Source organism: Sceloporus undulatus, chromosome 1, assembly GCF_019175285.1.
Source record: "Sceloporus undulatus isolate JIND9_A2432 ecotype Alabama chromosome 1, SceUnd_v1.1, whole genome shotgun sequence".
Taxonomy (NCBI): domain Eukaryota; kingdom Metazoa; phylum Chordata; class Lepidosauria; order Squamata; family Phrynosomatidae; genus Sceloporus; species Sceloporus undulatus.
Window position 1 is genome coordinate 360,036,247 of NC_056522.1, and position 12,728 is coordinate 360,048,974.

Consider the following 12,728-nt stretch of genomic DNA (forward strand, 5'->3'; position numbering starts at 1 on the left):
GGATAATTCTAAAATCCCTGTATATTCTATGTGGACTAGGATCCAACAGTGTTCTTGTGTTATGTTTGAATTTTTCTCCTAGTGGCATCAGGATTTTCTTCTCTCGGTGCTCTTAATTCAACGCTTGGTCAGATCTAGCAGAACTGCACATTTGGTTCTTGGCTCTAGTCTTTAAAGATGGCATGAAATTTCACTAATGTAGGTACTGAATCATTAATAGGTTACCTGGGCTTTGTTTGGCCTGTATCCATTGTTATCTCAATTGACAACCTGCGTAGCAAATCTTCTCCCTTCCAACTCCCTCATTTGTTGTAGAGCAGTTTTATGAGCATATGGGGTAGTGATGGTCACAGAATTGCAGGGGAAATGCATTCTAACAAATACCCATTTCATTAGGGCAGGGATGGGAAGCAGGGTGAGCATGTATATATTGTTGAACTGCAACTCCTAGCATTCTTCACTGTTGCCTATGCTAGTTGGTAGCCCAACAACAGGGCCACATTATTCCCATGCCTCTAGTAGCAGTGGTGCATAATTGGATACAAGCTTCTGTTTTTATAGCTAAGTAGCAGAACAAGGCACCTTGTAGAACTCAGTTGCTTTGGTTTGGCAAGGTAAGGTGATTCATTCATATGAAGTGGATTTGGTGATGTGTTGAGCATGAGAGCAGGAACATCAGTCTGCGCAGGTAATCTGATCTTTGTTTCTGCTCTTTTATTCTTTTAATGTGGTGTCTGCATATAGAAAGATTATTGTTCCCCCAGGATTAAGGGTGGAGGCACTTTCAATCAACAGCTGGACTGTATACTTTCAAAGCTGGAGGATCCGTTATTCTTTCTTTTCTTTTTTCCATTCTTGCAGTTCTGAATGTAGTCTGGATGTAGTCCCAGGTGCAGCCACAAGCATCATACCACCTGTATAGTCTGATTTCAATTTTAATTTCATTTTATTCTGACCATGCAAATTTAAATATCAGGTCAGTCTCTCTCTCTTCCCCCCCCCCCCTGATTTATTAATGTTTTGGTTGCTTACATGGCCTTCCAGATTTTCAAGGCATTTTTCTGTGACCAAGTTGGCCTAATAAAATTATTACCTAATAATATTATTACCTAATAAATACCCGATAAAGGTATTACCTTGATAATTAATTTTGTCATTGAGGTATACCATAGTGCTGATTGTGCTGGGAATTTACTGTTGTTGACAACTGCATGTGTGTAGGTTTTATTCTTTTTCCTTGCATAATAACTTTTATTGTCTTGTGCTGTCAAGAATGGAAACTGCAACCAAGTGATCCAAATTCTGGGCCAAGAAAAAAAATGATTGTAAATTTAAATACATTTGCTTATTTCTGTGCAATTCTGCAGTGTCCTGTGAGGCGTCATCTAATCAAGAGGAAAGAGAAGAAGCCGGGTAGAGTACTAAAACCTGATCTTTCACAATGAGATTTATTTGAACACCCCCTGAAGCTTATGAATCATTATCAAAGTACTGTAGTTACAACATACCCTTAGATATATCTTTGTAACCACAAGGGCAAATAATTTACGTGATTCTTTTAATTAGAACTGGCATTTCTTAAGAAGTTCTGGTTCCAAAGCCATGCAACTTTCCTTTTTTCTTTTTCTTGTGCAGAAGAGCAGAATGAATGCAATCCTGGCTGTTGAGAAGGAATGAGTTCTAAGCATTTTCATTTTTGGTACACTGAATCTGCCATTAGCACAGGGCAACTATAAGTGAACAGGAATGCTGTCCTTCCATTAACTTGAAGATTCCCTTGTGTGGCACATCCTGAAAAAATGTGACTACCAAATGACTCCCTTGCACAAAGACATTTTGTCTGGCAGTAACACTAATCAATGGAGCCAAATGTGATCTGCTGTCAAGTGTTTTAGTATCAGTTTCATGTGACAATTGTATGTTTGTATGTGCTTTCAGGATACCTGTCAACTTACAGCAACCCCCTAAATTTGATAGGGTTTTCTTAGGCAATGAATACTCAAGAGGTGGTTTTGCAAGTTCCTTCCTCTGAAATATATCATACAGCACTTGGTATTCATTGGTGGTCTGTCACCCAAGTACTAACCAGAACTGATCCTGTTTTGCTTCCAACATCAGATGGAATTTGGTGCATTTAGGATGTACATTGGTCCCTTGGTATCCACTGGAGTAAGTCCCATTAAATAGTAGTAAAATGATTTCTCTTATATAAAGTGGCAAAATCAAGGTTTGCTTTAGGAATTTCTTTAAAAAAATTTTTTTTTCAAACTGTAGATGGTTGAAAAGGAATCCATAGATGTGGAGGGCCAACTGTATAGTGGAAGTAAGATGCAAAGAAATAGCTAAATCCAACTTTAGTCCTAAGTTAGAGTAGACCTACTGAAACCATTGGGATTTATGTTTGTGCTAATGAATAAGAAATCCCATTTCTTTTAATGAGATTAAAATTGGATTCAGCAGAAAGGTTTTTATTCTCTGTTTCCTTGCTGTAGAACGTCATTTATGTGCCCTTGAAGTTATGCACAATTCTCTAAATACCCATGTTTTTGTCTAGTGCAGCATTTGGTGCTTTGTGAATGATGAATTATTGTAGTTGCACTCCCTCTATAACAGAGTGAACTTTAATTGATCAATTTTTGCAAAATGTGGATTCTAAATTTGAGCTGATTAAATTGTAATTTGGAAGTAGGTAGACAAACGAGATGAAAGGTAAGTGTAATGTGGAGCAAGCCTCAGCCTCTACATCTCTTTGGTATATTTTTACAGAGAGGTTATTGAGAGATAATATAGAGCTTCCCTGAGTTTTGGATGGTGATTGCTTTTTGGAGGATTCGGTCCCTGTTTCTACCTGCTTAATTTGTGAAAGACAAAGGGCCACTTTTAATCAGGCATGTTGGAACCAAAGAAAAGTCATAATCTCCTTTATAAAGTACCCATCTCTCAGCAACATTTATTACTGTGGCAGGATGCATTTAAGTCAGGAAAATAGCTTCAGGTAGAAATTTAGACATCCACACAACAGATCATGAAAGTGCCATCTGCTAGTGCATGTTTTGATTTCTACTGTCATTGAAACTGCTCCAGAGTAGCTGTGTGACATGCTACGGTAATCCTGAATATGTAGCATGGTTTTTGAAGCCACCTAAAGCTGTGGTACTGTGGTCTGTTGGTGGAACCTGTTCCATGATTTCAAAATCTCCCTGATATGTTCAGCATCATAGTGCTGCTCAGCATGACCCAGAGAACACTTGATTATACCTTGTCTGTCCTGCTTTAGTAACAGATTTCTAGAATGCAAATCTGTTTATATGAGTCGTATGAGTCTCAATCTATGTATGAAACTGTAAGAGGTTCTTGGGAGTATTAGGAACCTCTGGGGAAGACAAAAAAAACTTGGTTGCTTAAGATGTCTCAATGTGTGCAGTCACTGGATACAGCTGTATGATAGACCATAGTATGGGTGGGAATCATGCAGTCTTCCAGATGTTAAGATTAATTTAAAGCATTCTCTTATCTGTGCTGGCTGGGGTTGATGGGAATTGCAGTTCAGCAACTTATGAAACATCTTGCATATATGAGATGATGTGAGTCAGTGGAAAAGATGGTGATGTGTGGTAGTTGAAGAAGAAAAATGCTAACCGCTGATACTACCAGTAGCCTCCACTGTTCTCAAGATGCATGCTTTATTAGAATTATAGAATTGGTCCCCATTCCCACTGGGCATATAAAGCGACGTATGTCATTGTGAATCTGGATTGGATCAAGTTTCTGAGTTGTATTCGAATCAGATCCATCATTCCCGTTATAAAAGGAAGCAAACGGACTCGGTTTTTCTTTACCCATGTTCTCGTTCCCATTGATATTTCTCCGTTGTATTTTGACGCAGGTTTTTTTGTTCGTTCTCATTGCCTTTCTGGAACCGTTTTTTTTAAGCTGTCAATCAAGCGCTTAGGCAATTAGATGTCACAGTGATGTCTAATCCCCCCCTTTTCTTCAAACCACCCCAATATGCAGCAGCCAGCTACCCCTTTTCTTTCTCAAAAAAGGAAACAAGGTTGGATGCAGGAGCCACATTCAGGGTATGGGTTTTTCTCTCTCTTTTTTTTCCCTTTCCACTTTCACTTTCTCCATATCCCTTCTTTTCCCCTCCCTCTCCAAAAAAACCAGTTTAACTTTCTTCTTTTTTAAAAAAAATAAAGGTTTACACACTCGAATATTTAATACTACTACTACTACTACTACTACTATTATTATTATTATTATTATTATTATTATTATTATTATTATTATTATTTGTAAAGAGCGGGAGAGAAGGATGGCTCTGTGGGGAATTTGAAAAGAAAAAAAGTTGAGGGGTTGGATAGGTACATAAAGAGAGAAGGAGTTGTATTTCTTAGCGTTCCTCCCTTTAATTTTTTTGGGGGGTGCTTAGGCAGCCTAATGCCCTTTTTATTACAATTGGGAGCCTCGGGATTTTCCAAGGCAGAAAGAGGCGCTCACTTGTAACCCAATGGGGCTCCTCACGAGCAAGACCCTTGGGTCCAGCATTCCTGCCTCAGGAGGATTTGAGGGAAGGCATTTCCTTCCCAATAAGCACCCACAAAAAGCTGAGGCAAGCCTGAGTGAAGAGGCTCCTGGCCCCCATAGGTCCCCTCTTGAGCAGGGGGACCTTTCTTTATCAAACCACCTCAATATACAGCAGCCAGCCACCCCTTTTCTGTTTCAGAAAAGGAAACAAGGCTGGATGCAGGAGCCACGTTCAGGGTTTGGGGTTTTTTTTCCTCTCTTTTTCCTTTCTGCTCACAAAGTTTTTGGCCAGCCTCCCTTTCTCCATATACCTTCTCTTTCCTTTCTTTTTCCCTCCCTCTCCAAAAAACCCAGTTTAACATTCTTCTTTTTTTAAAAAAACGATTTACACACCACTGGGGAAAAGCTACGCAAACAGGGGAAAATGGCGCCGGGAATGCCAGGAAAGAACTAAGCTGGTGACACCCCTGGGACAGCTCTTTGAACATTGCTCCTCCCCTGATTTGGACACCCTTGTTGTTCCCATTAATTTGCTGCGGATCCAACACAGCAGCTGCAAAAAAAAAAAAAAAAAATTCCTGGAAAAGTGCAGTCAGGATAACTTGGGTTATCCACCACTGATTCAGGTTTTAGCTAGTAAAATTGATCAAAGTTGGATCGAACGTGGATTCAAATGGGAATTATTTTCCCTAAACAAGGAACGAAGGCAAGTTCAAATGGGAACGATGTTCCTATAATCCGATTCTTGATTCGATTTATAGCCCAGTGGAATGGGGCCTTGGAAGAAACCATAAAGACCATCCAGGAATACACAATCAAAGCAGTCCTGGCAGATGGCCATCCAGCCAAAGTTTAAACACCTTCCAAGAAGAAGACTCCACCACTCTCCAAGGCAGCGTCTTCCACTGTTGAACAGTTTTTACCATTGGGAAGGTCTTCCTAATGTTTACGTGGAATCTCGTTTCCTGTTGTTTGAAACCATTGCTCAGTTTCTTAGTCTCTGGAGCAGCGGAAAACAAGCTTGCTCCATCTCAATATGATATCCCTTCAAATATTTAAACATGGCTATCATGTTCCCTCTTAACCTTTTCTTGCCCAGGCTAAACATAACCAGGTGCCTAAGCCACCCGTCACAAAGAATGGAGTCATCTGGGATCTCAGAAGAAGTAGCTTTTTGCATTGCTAATAGAATTCAGTTTTTATCTTCTGACCTTTGGAATGCTTTGTTCCCAGTGCCACATGGCCAGAAGGATGGACACACTTGCATAGATAACCCTCCAAAGAACAACACCTTGAGAAAATGCGAGCCTATGACTAACAAAATCATTTTATAATTTCCCCCCCTGTATGATTCTTAACACATTTGCCTGATGAAGAAGCCAGTGAGCTGTACATTTTGATGGCAGATTAAATGTATCACTACTTTGTGGATTTGGGATGTTATTGTTGACTCATGTTCAGCTTGTCATCTATTAAGACTCCTAGATCCCGTTCACATGTAGTGTTGTAAAGCCAGGTATCACACATCCTATATCTGCATTTCATTTTTTTCTGCCTAATGTAAGTACCTTACATTTCTCCTGACTGAAATTCATTTTATTAGTTTTGGCTCAGCTGTTAACAGTCATTTTGAATTCTGATCATGTTCTCTGGAATATTAGACACCTCCTAATTTGGTGTCACCTGAAAATTTGATAAGCATGACCTCTATTCCATCATCCAAGTCATTGAGAAAGATGCTGAATATCATTGTGCCCAGAACAGAAAAATCCATCTGCAACCTCAACTTGTTTTCTTTCTTTTAAATTATTTGGAGACAAGGGCACAAAGGAAGCTTAAGTCATAAGGACTGCCGCGGCTGAAGAAAATTCATGCTGCAATTGCATCATTGGTGGTATTTCTAACATAACCAGTTTGGCTTTTCTGGCTACAGTTGTGAAAGATCCTTGAAAGCTGCGATGTATATATTGCTTGTTGAACACTATTTGACTTTTGCAGACATAATTTCTGTATTAAAAGAAAAAAATCCCCTACAGGTCGTTGGTTTGAATTTAGCCATGAACTACAGCACCACCTCACACAGTTCATTCCGTTTATGACATAACGAAAGGAAATAAGGGACAGGAAAGAGAATTGTATCAGTGTTGGCCAGCTCCTCATAGGAACACCCCAAGCTAATGTGTTATAAGCAGATGGGACAAAACTGTTGCAGTCAGTAGGTAAGACCCTGTGCCTGCACCTCAAAGACATCCATGGGAAATCCTGCCACAGTATTTCCAATTTCTATGTATGGATGTGAAAACTAGACAGTGAATAAAATTGATAGGAAAGAATCAATTTGAAATCAGGTTTAGGAGGAGAGTTATCCAGATACCATGGACTGTGAAATGGACAGATAAATGCACCTGAGCACAAATGAAGACTCTCACTGGAGGACAAAATAACTATGCTGAGGTCACTGTACTTTGGACATGTCATGAGATGACTCGACTGTAAAGCGGTGAGCAGTTTCAAACAAGAACATCATGGACCTGAGTGGGGCTGTTGATGACAGGACTCTTGGAGGTCTCCTCCATAGGTTTGCCATGTTGAAATCAATTTAACAAGTAGCAACAAATAGGCTATGCACAATAGCTTGCCTTAATCACTAAAGGATGGTCCATAGGGGCCCTAGTGTGAATTCACTACACAGTAGATATGTAAAGTTTCCTCTAATTTGTGCCCTTTGGATCTTGATACTTGACCAGTAAGGATTATTTACAGAACTTGCCTTGCTTGCAAGGTAGGCTTGGATCTCTTTTAAGAGGTAGGGCATCCTTATGTTGAGCTGAGGGGCTTGTGGGAGTTGAAGGTTTATGCTAGGGGATGGTAGTCCCAGCTAAAGGCTCACGCAGTCTGCAGAACTTTACATAAGTATTAGTTGACCAAATGCCCATTGATACAGTGAGTGCACGCCATCTGGGACTAGCAATTAGATGTAGGGCAAAGACATTTGAAGAATTCCCATCCTTGTTCTACAGGCACTGACATTAGCAGCCATTTATTTGCAGCACTGTACTTTGATCTCACAGTCTGTATTGTATTGAACTGCATTGTCTTAGCATCTGTGGGAGTCACTGGATAAATCTTGTATTGTCACAAGGGGGCATCCTTTGGAGGTGGAAATCAGGCACCCCCCAAGATGCTATGGGACTAATTCCTGGCATTTTTAATCTCCGTGTTGCCTAGGGCTGCTGGGACTTACCAGTAACATCTGGGAAGCAGCATGACTCTCACTCCTGAATCTACGTTTTGCCTGAATACCAAAGGATCAAGCTGTTTTGGGTACAGGGATTTTTGTTTAATTAAAAAAAGCACTTTATTTATTTTGGATTTATGTACAATAGTTACAGGTTACTGTACAAAAGGGATAATTATCATTACTTTGTGCAAAAAACAATTTAGATGTAGGATTCACATTCAATTAGAATGTCCCTGAAAGTAGGCACCGAAGCACCCAATATACCCGCAAGGCATAGAAGCAGTGAACCAGTTCTACAGGTTTTACTAGCATAGTGCCTGATAGGTGATATTATGTAGCTAATATTTTCCATTAAAGGAAGTACTAATCAGTCATATGGCACCTGTCCCAAAATTACATTTACTTCTTACCCCTCACATAGCCATGGTTCCCCCTATTTCCTTCTTTAAAACTAAGTTACTGAGTACTCAAAGCCACCATCCTCAATCTACAACTCTCCAAAGGTTACAGGCTACAAATGCCAGAATTCCTAAGAAGTGGCCATACTTTTCCAGGACTGATGAGAGTTGAAATCCAAACACATATTAAGTTGCATTCAAACACTGGCCTTCAATAGCAGAGGTCACAACTGCTTTTGACCTGGCTTAGAGTCAGTCATGCAGCAAACAGAAAGGAGACATGTTCCACGTTCTCGAAGATGGTCAACTGTTACTCAGTGTTTATTCAGTGTTTTACAAGCCCAACCCAATTCAGCCACACCAGGCCTTCTTCAGGGGCTGAAAACAAATATATATTTAAAATATAGTATTTAAAAAGATGGGACAACACTCAGCAAACTATGACACACAAATACCTTTATAGAACTTATCAAGTTTATGCATACCCTTTGAGAGAAATCACTGGAGTTATTACCACTCCAATTACAGGACCATAGAGATAAAGGGACCAGACAGTGTAGCATTTCTATAAATAATAAATATTTTTTTAATTTCTATCCCGCTTTTTGCCAGGCAATCAAAGCGGCTTACAACAGGTTAAAATACAGCCATATATGCATAATGCCCCCCTTAAAACAAGATTAAACAATGTAAGATTAAAAACTACATATTAAAACCGACTAAACTAAATAAAAATCATCATGGGCAGAGTTCACTGGACAGGAAGTCTTATTTGTGGCCGAGCATTTATTCCGGGAAGGCTTGCCGGAAGAGATCCATCTTAATGGCCTTTTTAAAGCTCTCTAGATTGGTGATTTGACGGATCTCGTCCGGCAGGCCATTCCATAAATTCGGAGCGGCTGCAGAGAATGTCCTCTGGGAGGTCGCCATCAACCTGGTCTTTAAGGGCTATAATAAATTCCTCCCAGAGGACCTGAGTGTACGGGGCAGATTATATGGAAGCAGGTGATCCCTTAGATAGGTTGGGCCCAAGCCATGTAGGGCTCTAAAGGTGATAACCAACACCTTGTACGGTGCCCGGAAATTGATAGGCAGCCAGTGGAGTGACTTCAGTATTGGTGTTATATGGTCACTCCTTGCTGTTCCTGTGACCAACCTGGCTGTCATATTCTGTACCAACTGGAGTTTCCGGACTAGGCACAAGGGTAGCCCCATGTAGAGCGCATTGCAAAAATGAAGTCTTGAGGTTATCAGTGCATGTACTACAGTTTCGAGGTCACCCTGTTCCAGGAAAGGGCGCAGCTGGCGTATCAGTCAAAGCTGATAGCAGGTGCTCTTGACTGTTGCATTCACCTGATTCCTCATCTGAAGCGACGGGTCAAGAAGCACCCCTAGACTGCGAACACAGTCCTTTGAAGGGAGCATGAGGGGGCCCCTACCATAAGTACCTCCGTTTTGTCTGGATTCAACTTGAGCTTGTTTTCCCTCATCCAATCAATTATTTATTTATTTATTTAGGTATTTATATCCCGCCCTTCAGCCCTAATGGCTCTCAGGGTGGCTTACAATACAGTGGTACCCCGGGTTACGAAATTAATTCGTTCCGCCGCCGCTTTCGTAACCCGAAAAGCATTCGCAAGCCGAAATGCCATAGGCGCTAATGGGGAAAAGCCGCGATTTCGTGCGAAAAAGCGCCGAAAAGCACCAAAATTTTTTTCGTAACCCGAAATAACCTTCGTAACCCGGAACAGTTTTTTTTAATGGATTTTTTTCGTAACCCGGAAATTTCGTAAGGCGGCGCATTCGTATCCCGGGGTACCACTGTATTATTTTTAATCAGACAGTTCCCTGCCCTCAGGCTTACAATCTAAAAGACACGAAACAAAAGGAGAAGGGAATGATGGAGGGAAAGGGGATGAGGTCCAGTGGTTCTTCTCTCTCTCCAAGGCCTGGACCAAGGCAGATAGATTGGAGGGAGAGTTCTTCCTTCTTCCAGGCTAGTCCTGATGGAACTGGACTTGCCTGACGAATTCCCTCTCAATCCATTACTGCCTGAAAACACTGGTTGAGGGGAGAGATGCCATCTGTCGTTGTCACTGATGACCGGGACATGAAGAAATATATTTGGGTGTCATCAGCATATTGATAACACCCAGCCCCATATCCATGGATGATTTCTCCCAGCAGCTTCATATAGATGTTAAATAGCATCGGGGATAGGATGGCGCCTTGAGGGACACCACAATTAAGCTCTGTTTTTGAAGAGCGACTGTCCCCAAGCATCACCCTCTGGAACCTGCCCGAGAGGAAGGAGCGGAACCACTGCAATGCAGTGCCTCCAATTCCTAACTCTCAGGTGTTCCAGAAGGATATCATGATCTACAGTATCAAATACCTCTGAGAGGTCCAGCAACACCAACAGGGTCACGCTCCCTCTGTCGATGGCTAGACGAAGGTCATCAGTTAAAGCGACCATGGCAGTCTTCACCCCATACCCGGTCCTGAAGACTGTTTGCAATGGATCAAGAAAATCGGCTTCATCCAAGACCACTTGGAGCTAAAGAGCAACTGCCCTCTCAATTACCTTGCTCAAAAATGGCAGATGAGAAACAGGCCTATAATTTTTCATCTCCAGGTGGTCCTGGGAGGGTTTTTTCAAGAGCGGTCTAACGATCGCTTCTTTCAAAGTGGATGGTATATGATGGTATATTTTTGTATATATACATATTCCAGATGACCTTAGAGAGGCCTAACCAATTATATGACTTGACACAGGACACAGGGATTGTCTTGATTATAAATTCTATAACCCAAAATCTAAAATCAGCTGTAGAATGTTGCATTTTAACAAAATGACCAACTAAAGGAGCTCTCACTCTTCTATTTTTCAGATTTGAGGTGTTCCCCTATTCTTCGTTTTACTGGTCTTGTGGTTCGTCCCACATTTCTTACATGTACATTGGATAGCATATAATAAAGAACATATTATAAAGAAAAAAAGAGATACCATGGATTCTAAAATTGAAATCCTTGGTGCCTGTAGATTTAAATGATTTGGACCTTCAATTTTTAATTTGAATATAACAGTGAAATTATATATCAGAACACATGTGTGGGTATAAATGTAACAATTATTTAATGACATGAGTAGTATGAGCAAATGTTAGCAAAGATTGCATCATTTGTCCCTGTGTCAAATCATATTGGTTAGACCTTTCCAAGGTCAACTGGAGTATATATACAGAAATGCTACACTGTCTGGTCCCTTTATCTCTAGGGTCCTGTAATTTGGAGAGTGGTAACAACTCCAGTGATTTCTCTCAGGTTATGCATAACCTTGATAAGTTTTATAAGGATATTTGTATACAGGTATCATAGTTTGCTAAGTTTTGTCCTATCTTTTGAAATACTTTATTTTAAGTGTAATTTATATTTGTTTTCAGCCCCTGAAGGAGGCCTGGTGTGGCCGAATCACGTTGGGCTTTTTAAACACTGAATAAACACTGAGTAACAGTTGACCATCTTTGAGCATGTGGAGCTTGTCTCCTTTCTCTTTGCTGCTTGGCTACATGCTTCAGTTCCTTATGTATACTTTAGAGTCAGTCACACCAGGGATATAGAAATCACTATTTTCTTTTGGGATTCCAAACAATGTGATCTCAGTCTGAAATGTGTATGTGATTGTCCCTTCCACAATGGTTAAACATTCCAAGGTGTTAAACTTGGTAAACTGGTGCTTTTGTATTGCTTAGCTGTGTGACAAGGAGAATCTTGCCACTGTCCTCTTTTTCTTAGCAGGGTACAGTAAATCTAAACAGCACACAACCTCACAATGGCTTTTCATGGTGCTTTATAATTGGGATTTGATACAAATCCCCCCTTCTCACATGGAGGGTGACAATCTGTAGCAGAAAGTCTCTTCTACATTACTCAATACTCAAAAAGTGTGATGAACTATGTCTAGACACATTTTTGATGAGTCTCCAGCAGCTGGCAACTATGGCTCTGATTTCTTCCCCCTCAAAAGTCACAGCAGTCCTGGCCTGGACCATCACTGGTTCCTATTACTTGCCAAAGACTGAAATTCCCAATATACATCCCCATTTGAAACATTGGCTGAAACTGATGGGAACTGCAGTCCACCATATGTGGGGGTTGCATTCTGCTACTCCAGCATATACTGCAGTGTTACGGACAACTGAGAGGTTGGGGCTAGTACAGTCTCCCTCTTAACATTTACATTACTGAGTCTTCAGATAGCCTGGGCTGATGCAAGAATGCTTTGACATTTAAGTCCTCCAGAGCAGTTTCCATAGTGGATAAAGTAACTTATTATTCTATGACAATATAGCCCTTGTCTATGACTATTGTCCTGAACAATGGCTATTGCTTAAGGGAAGGCATTCTAAAAGAGTGCAATTTCCCATTCATGATGGCTATGTTTCCAGACTGCAGCAGCAGACCACATAAAAGACCTCATTGAATAAATGGGGTAGGAAAGGGCACAGTGAATAACTACATGGGATCCAGATCCAACTTTGGTTTGCTATGCCCCTTGACAG